The sequence below is a fragment of the Mustela nivalis genome, assembly GCF_964662115.1.
Source record: "Mustela nivalis genome assembly, chromosome: 2".
NCBI lineage: Eukaryota > Metazoa > Chordata > Mammalia > Carnivora > Mustelidae > Mustela > Mustela nivalis.
This window is the reverse complement of record NC_139021.1, coordinates 36,318,499-36,327,801: the sequence shown is the minus strand read 5'-3', so window position 1 is coordinate 36,327,801 and position 9,303 is coordinate 36,318,499.

Here is a 9,303-nt window from a genome sequence, read left to right as displayed (position 1 = left end):
ACGTTAATGAATTGGGCAGCAAAATGCTGGCTCTTTTGTCCCCTCAGAGGCAGTGCTCTGAGAAGGGGAACTATTTTTCCCAAGCAACCAGGGGATCCTCAGACCATGCTATCTGTTTCTGGGCCTCTGCCCTCTTTCTCCACAGGAGCACCACTACGCCCATCAGGCTCCACACCATGTGGTTTTTGAAAACTTCAGTCTTTGAGCCCCCCTGCTTATAAAAATTCACTATAATCATCCCCTCTCATTACCCCATCAGTGATTTGGGGGAAATGTTTTTCTTGTGCGATTCCCTGCTCTCCCCTCAGACTCCCTCCCCTCTGTAGCTCATTCATTCCCCCCCACCAAACCCAAATCATATCTCTATAGCTCCTACCTTCCACAATGTGGCCTCTTCTCTTCCTCTAGTTGTACAATTTGTTCTCTTGTCCTCAGATTGATTTCTTGGGTGTTCAGAATGATTTGCTATTTATCTAGCTATATTCAAGGGATGAGGCAAGCATAGGATCCCCCTACTACGCCACCATCTTAACTCCCCATTTCCAGTTATTTAGATCTTTAATTTCTCCCAGCAATGTTGTGCAGTTTTCAATGTCCAAATCTTATACTTCCTTTTGATATTATTCATAAGTCTTTAATTCATCATGGTGAATAAAATGGGTTTGGTGTGTCTGTTTTGGTGTCTTTTTATTGCTAGTACAAGAAGATACAGTTGATTTTGTGTTTTGATCATGAATTCTGCAATCTTGCTGAACTTTCCATTGCTTCTAGTTTTTGTGGATTCCTTAGAATGTTCTACACAGAATCATGCCATCTGCAAATAGACAGTTTCACTTTTTACTTTCCAGTACAAATATATTTTATTTTTTTTTGCCTGATTGTAATGGCTAGGCTCTCTACTATAAGGATAAAAAGAAGTGACAAGAGTGGATGTCCTTGCCTTGGTTCTAATCTTGGTTTTAATCTAATCTAATCTAATCTAAACTATGAGCTTTTAGTCTTTCACTATTAAGTATAATGTTAGCTATAGGTTTTTTGTAGATGATCTTTATTAGTTTCCCTTTTGTTCCCAATTTGTTTAGAGTTTTTATTAAAATGGGTGTTGGGTTTTGTCAAGTGCTTCTTTGTCTATTGAAATGATCAAGCTGTTTTATCCTTTTTAAATCAAAATGTATAACACTAAGTGATTTACATCTAATTTGCTTTTGAGATCCTCAGATATGTAGATTAGTGTTTTCCATTATTTGGGGGATTTTTTTGGCTGCTATTTCTTACCTCTCTTTTTTTTTTTTAACTGTACCTTTCTCTCCTTTCTTTCGGTGGCTCCTCTAATACATATATTGTGAACTTGTTGGTGTTCCACCATTCCCTGAGGTTCATTTATTTTCATTCTTTCTTAAGTTCTTCAGATTGGCTAATGTCTATTGATCTACCTCTAAGTTCACTGATTCATTCTTCTGCCTACTCAGATATGCTGTTAAACTTCCTGGTACATTTTTAAAATTTCAGTTATTGTATGTTTCAACCCTAGAATTTCCATTTGTTTAAAAACTTTTAAGCTTATATTCTGTTTCATTACTATCAGCATTTGTTAATCATTTAAAGTTTCCCATTTTAATTTAAGCATGCTTATTATAACTGATTTGAAGTTTTTGTCTGAAAGGTCTAACACATATGTCCCCATACAGTTTCTATTGATCACTTTTATTCCTATGTATAGGTTATACTTCCCTATTTCTTTACATGTCTTTATTTTATTGTTGAAAATTTGGCATTTTAGGTAATATATAGTAGCATCTCCACATTCTGGATTCACCATGCATCTTGGGGGTGTTGTTACATTTGTTATTTGTTAGTGACTTGCCTGGACTAATCCTATAGAAAAGACTCCGCTATAGTGTGCAGCTGCTTATGTCTCTGTTGTTTTTTACAATAATATTTTTGCTTTTGCTTCTAAGCCATCTTCCTAGGAATTGCATATGGATTAGTACAATTTAATGATTAGCCAATAATCGGTCAGAAGTAGCACTTAAATACTTGGAGCTTAGTAAGGCTTTTGTTCATTGCTGATGCTTTGATGTATAGTTTAAGGACTGCATTCAAAGTTTATACAGTCTATAAGATAGAAACAACTTTTACTTTCTGACTAAACGGGCCTCATGTTAATAAACAATGAGCAGACAGAATACTTTCTGATTTCTGTTGAACATGTGTGTAGCAAGCCTACTAGATTCCAAACCACTAGGGATATGTAAAAGTTTTCCAATGACCGCTATGCCTCCCTCATCCCAGATGGCTGTTTTATTCCTAGCTGGTCTGTTAGTATGTAGCTTGCCCAACCAATGGGCATGACCTTCTGGCCTTCCTAGATGTTTGCTATTATTCCCAGATTGCCCTACTGTTTTGAAAAAATTCCTGGGCATGAGTTTTCCCATGTTTCAAAAATCAAATCAAATCAGCAGCAAGGCTGCTGGTCCTTATGGCCTACTCCACGCTGGTAGAACTACTGTATCATGGAACAGGATGGAGGGAATGAAAACAACCCTAAACCAGGCCCTGAAAGTTAGGGCATCCCAGCTGTACCTGAGGTTAAGGGGTTTTCTTGAATAAACACTATTTGTTGTATATCTTTTTTTCCAATTTCTAGAATTCCCAAGTGGTTGTTTTGACAATGTTGTCTAGTTTTATTGCTTCTATTTGGTGAGATGATTTGTTGAACTTCTCACTTAGCCATTCTAGAAGTCCCACCATATTTAGCGATTCAGTAGTTTTTTTTTTTAAGTTGCTAAAGACACCAAATTTCATGTCAAAACTAAATACATGCTTTATAACACCTCTTTCTAAAAGTCCCACAGATATGATAATAAAGAAGCACAAAGAGAACGACTATTTAACAGTACTGAGGTAAAGGAACTTGTTGGTGGCCCAGAAATTTCAACATCAGTAGAAAGCTGATGGGATCAAGTAGACATATAAAACAAAGCTGAGAACAGAAGCTACAATTATGATGCTTTGAAAAGGGAAGAATGGACAACACATAGAAGCCACAATTCATCTCCTTGGCAGGAACTGTGAAAACACCTTGCATAATGGACTGAATTTTTATGTCCCCTCTCAAATCACTCTATTGAAATCCTTATTGCTAATACATTAGTATAGGAGATAGGACTTTTGGTGTGAGAGAAGAGCCCTAATGAGTGAGATTAGTGCCCTTATGAAAGATAACCCAAATCTCCCTTCTCCCTTCTGCCATGTGAGTAAACAATAAGACAGCCTCCTATGAACCAAGAAGGTGTTCTCACCTGATACTGAAAATTGCTGGGGTCCTCTAGATCTTAGACTTCCAGCCTCCAGCACTGTGAGAAATAAATTTCTGTTGTTTATAAGCCACACAGTCTAAAGTATTCTGTTGTAGCAGCCTGAACTAAGATACCTTGTTGGATCCTGATGCTACCCCATGGGGGAAACAACTTTTCCCTACTCCTTTGGGGTTGCTGGCTTTGCTTCCTGAAATAAATCTTCCTTATCTATTATCCTCTAGGCTACATCTGTAATTGGCATTGGAAAGTGGGCCTCTTTGGAGGTTGTACAAATTTCACAGCCTGCTTTCTGATGATGCAAGTTTGGGGGCCTGGTGGTTGTTTTATAGATTGAAAAATTACAGACATTTTCAGGCCAGGCTTGTGGTTTTTTTGAGAATACAATTCCATCAAAATTTAGTAAGCTTTCAGTCTATTTACTACCAGTTGGTTCCATGTCAAAATCTCTTTTGGTCTCAGTTCTTAAGCCTGCCAACTCTCTTATTTTACTTATTCACTTCTATACTTAGCACACTTCCCTGTTGTTTTAATAGTGGCTATTGTAAGGTCATATAAAACAACAGGCTAGATTAAGAAGGCAATCCCTCCACTTTGACCTTTGTTACAGGGCCACTACTCTCCAGATAAGAGGTCTTACTGAGAAACATCAGAAAGTGCACTGACCAAAGACTCTGCTTAATGAGGCATAGTTGCAGTTGACTTTTCCAACTTTGAAGGGTCCAAATTATTAGACTTTATATCAATTTTAATTGCAAGCCATAATCATAGAATATAATTCCCTTAACTTCCATTTCTACTTGTTTACAGGTTAATTCTTGCCTGATATATCTCTCATGGTGCCTAGCTAAAAGCAACAAGGACCAACAATGCATAAACACACCAACATTCTATCCTTTTTCCTTTTCTTTTTTGACCACTTCTTTTAGAAAGCTGTGGCTCAGCAGACACATGGTCTGCCTTCCAGCTTACCGGAAGTAACAGCTTCACCAAATATTTAGCCATGACATTACAAAGGTCACCAGTTTTCTTACTTTCAATTATGTTTCCTGGTGCCCATGACTGATTGCTTCATGGACTTCACACTTTAGGTTTTTGTTATGGCACTACCCTACTAGCAGCAATTTTTATATTACTTAACATCTAGGATAAGCTGTTGTTAAAAAAAAAAGGCACAAAAATAAAGTGACTCAAACAAAATAGGGATTTTTCTCTCACATAATAGTTCAGAGTGAGACATCTCTCCTTCAGGATGTCATCCACCCACCCAGGCTACATAATTCCTTAGGGAGGTATCCCATCTATGTGGTGGGATATTTCATTAAAAAACAACAACAACAACAAACCACCTCAAATGGATGTTTCACACTTTTTCCCAAAGCCCTCTGACCTGACATTGTTCACATGGCAATGTCTATCTGCAGGCTAGACTGGGAAATGACAGTTAACAGTCAGGGACACAGGGGTGCCTGGGTGACTCAGTTGTTAAGCGTCTGCCTTCAGCTCAGGTCATGATCCCGGGGTCCTGAGATCGAGCCCCACATTGGGCTCCCTGCTCAGAGGGAAGCCTGCTTCTCCTTCTGCTTGCTGCTCCCCCTGTTTGTGCTCTGTATCTCCCTCTCTGAGAAATAAATAAAATTTAAAAAGAAAAAAACACCAGTCATGGACACAGCTAAAACTTAGGGATTCCATTATTAAAAGGAATAAGAGGTGGACAGATGCTGGGAAACAGTCTCTGTCACAATGGGGGTAAAGAAGGGGATTACCATTCAATATCATCATGTACTGTTGAATTTTTTCTTTTTTTTCCTAGGTACATATATCAACATATATCAATTTCCTAGGTACAAATATCAATTTTTTCCTAGGTACATATAATTATAATAAAGAAGAGATTTCTGAAACAGTAACTATTTCAGAACAAACCTACACCCTAAATATTTGACTTTGGAAAAGGAAACAGCACAGAAGCAGAATTTTTTCATCTTTGTATCCAAGGTTCTAATTCAAAATATAGAAACAGTTGTTCATTGAGAAATACACCAAAACTCGATAGTTACACATTAAAAAGCCCCAGTACTATAAACTCACAAAATCACATACTATTAGAGCTAAAATTTAAATAAGGACCCTTTGAGGTGCCTGGGTGGCTGAGTCAGTTAAGCATCTGCCTTTGGCTCAGGTTATGATCCCAGGGGCCTGGGATCAAGTCCCATGTCAGGCTCCCTGCTCCACAGGGAGTCTGCTTCTCCCTCTGTCCCTCTTCCCAATTGTTCTCTCAATTGCTCTCTCTCTCTCAAATAATAAGCAAATAAAATCTTTTTAAAAGGACATTTTGCTCCATACATATAAGTAAATGGAGACTCAAGATGTAAAATAAATGGCCCCACATCAGAAAGGCAGTTACAGATCCAAGATTAGAATCATTTCTACTGAATCATTGGATATAGACTAACAGAAATTTTTTTAAAAAAGATTTTATTTATTTATTTGGCAGAGAGAGATCACAAGTAGGCCAAGAGACAGGCAGAGAGAGGGGAGGAAGCAGGCTCCCTACTGAGCAGAGAGCCCAAAGTGGGGCTCAATCCCAGGACCCTGAGACCATGACCTGAGCCGAAGGCAGAGGCTTTAACCTACTGAGCCACCCAGGTGCCCCTAACAGAAATTTTCTGAAGCAGAAAGTTCACTGTAATTTTCAAGAGTATTCCAATTAAGAAAAAACCCACATTTATTCACAGATAATATACTATAAAGTAATTTTCAATTATATGATAAATGATAAAGATACACATTTAAGAACTATAACATGAATTAGATTATACCTTTTTTTTTTTTAAAGATTTTATTTATTAATTTGAGATACAGAGATCAAGAAAGAGACAGCATGAGCAGGGGGTAGAGGCGGGGGTGGGGGGGAAGCAGACTTCTGACTGAGCAGAGAGCCCCAGGCAGGGCTTGATCCCAGGACCCTGGGATCATGACCTGAGCCAAAAGCAGGTGCTTAACCAACTGAGTCACCCAGATGCCCCTAGATTATACTTTTAATACTGAATCTGTTTATTAGAAAATAATATACACAAGCTGAAATCTGACCCAACTGACCAAATTACTTTTGGATCATTTCACTATTATTTTTATTTCAAAATATCTTTACTCATCCCAAACAATAATATAATCAATTTTCCCATGTTTTGAAGGGTATAAGTTGACAAAGTATACATGGTAATTTATGTGTTTTAAAATGCAAGTCTCTTCCAAAAGTAAGCTTTTTTTTTTTTTTTAAATGAGAACTCAACTCATAAAACCACGAAGCACATCAGATATAAATGGCACAATCAGAATGAACTTATTTATTTGTACAAACCCAAGTCAGATTTCAGGGCACTGTTAAGATTACCTAACATATATATTTCATTAAACGTAAGTAAGGAATTTAAGTTTTATTAATTCAACAAATATTGACTGAGCATTTCCTTTAGGCAATACATGTCCAAAGATTATGTAAAAGAAGGGAAATTATTCAAATGGTTATAATACACATACCACAAAAGAAATAAGTCATCTGTTAGAATGTACTATTGGTAGTGTTTTGGGGCTAAGTACTATGATACTTTTTAAAAAAGGATATGCTGGGGTAACTAGAATTTAAAGGTTCCATTGTAAGTAGAGATCTCAAAAAATTAAACATAAAAATGTTCCAAAGTCTAAAGCAGTGGTTCTTGACTAGCCATGATTTGGCAATATCTGGAAATATTTTTGGTTGTCACAACTGGGGAGGTCCTACTGGCCTCTACCAGGTAGAGGCCAGGGATACTGTGAAACATCCAGCACTGTGTAGGACAGCCCTCTCTGCAACAAAGAATTAGTTGGCCAAAAAAATCATAGTCCCAAGGTTGAGAAACCCAGGCCTCAAGTAATTTAAGTGATTTAGTGTGATTTAATAAGCACTAATTTGTTTTCTGAAAGACATGATAACACATAGGTATATTTTCATAAACATGAAAAATGACATAGACTGAAGTTTATATACTTTACATGGAATTGTAACCTTATTATGTATTTTAACTATAAAAACGCCAATGGTAAACTTTTGTGAATGACATTGTGTTGACCATTCTTACATATGCAGTGATTTTTATCTGCCTGTGATTTTTACAGTGGAGACATTTCCTTCATTTTTTCAAGAAATATTTAATGAACATCTATTTTCTAGATATTCTATGTAAGGTGCTGGAATGAAAGTTCAAATAGCAGCTTTATTGGGGAAACAGGCATGTGAACAAAAATTAGAATCCATATGACAAAAATTATTATAGAGGAATAAATAAGTCACAGAGTGGTAAGACAGAAGAGGGAGTGATAACTACTGTAGTCTTGAGGGCAGGGGGCTAGGGTAAGAGAAGAATATGAAAGATAGCTTCCCAGAAAAACAAATGCCTGATCTGAATATTTATATCAGAAGACAGGAGGGACTTATACGTATGTCATGGTAACTAAAGAATTTCTTGGGGCACACAACACTTGGGTGGTTCAGTTGGTTAACCATACAACTCTTAATTTCAGCTAGGGTCGTGATCTCAGGGTCAGCGCCTGCTTAAGAGTCTCAATCGCCCTCTCCTTCTCCCTATCCTCTCTGCTTGCACTCGCTCTCTCTCTCAGAAAAAAAACAAAAAACAAAAAACTATTTTATCAATAACAAGTTACCAATCATCTTTTTTTAAGATTTATTTATTTATTTATTTGAGAGAGAGAGGAGGAACAGAGGGAAAGGGAGAGAGAGATTCTCAAGCAGACTCCCTACTGAGCATGGAGCTTGATACAGCTCTTGATCTCACAACCCTGAGATCATGATCTGAGCCCAAATCAAGAATCAGACATTTAACTGACTAAACCACCCAGGTGCCCCACTGATCATCTTAATGAAGCTTAGGCAAGGTAATGTAATAAGAAGGTGTGATTTTATAAAAAAATCATCAAACACAGTTGGAGGATGGTGAGGCAGAAGAGAGAGATACTAATTAGGACTCAGATTCAAGGTGATAAGAATCTGGAATAAGGCAGTCATCCTATGGGCTTGGGAGAAGAAGGAGATGAATGAAGAGATGTTAAGAAGAATCAGTAGAACCACAGTCAGAAGATACTTCTGAGCATGCTAATATAAGGAAATTGTCTCTAGTGCCAAAAAGTTGAGATTAGCCCATGCTGGGGGATACTTTGAGAACAGGCCAAAACGAACATGTTAATATTTATAATATAAAGGTTGCCATCAATTTCATACATATAACACAATAAAAACAAATAATTTAAATTTTCTTAATTTTATCTTAAAAATAAAATGGACTACAGAATTCTTTAAAATACTGGTGTCAAACTTGAGGGTCCTATCCAATATGGTAAAGAGCTAGAAGTCATTACTACCATCCTCAACAAGAAAAAAGCTGAACAAACTGAAAAATCAACAACTCTTCTTGGATCCTTCAAAGAACTGTGGTAACAGGGCAGTCTGATGCCCCTAAAACTGGAGGGAAAGACAGGCAGATACAGAGAATTCTAGCTTACCAGGAGCAGAAGCCAGCAGCTGGAGTTAATTTGGGGAGAAATTCTTTAAGTTGTAATTAATGACTTGCTCCAGGGCTCAGGGCAGACCAGCTTCAAAGGGGCCCTTTCTTTGGTCGGGGAGGGGTGTCCACAGTCTTGGGTTTTACTTCCAGTAGCTCCACCAGGTTCTCACTATAAAGATCAGAGAAAAATCCCCTCCTGCCTCTGGTAGAGGGAGTGGTTAAAAAACATTTTGGAATATACCCAGAGTTCTCTTCCGAGGAAGGCCTCCCCTCAAGGGAAACTATTTCACCAGAGCCTAATGAACTGGGGTTTACTAAAGCCTAAATGACCTGGGGGAAGAGAAATACCCAACTTAGGCTCCCCAGAAGACTGACCTATAACCATCAGAATGTAAAACACTTCCCCTCCTCCTACACTTTACTAC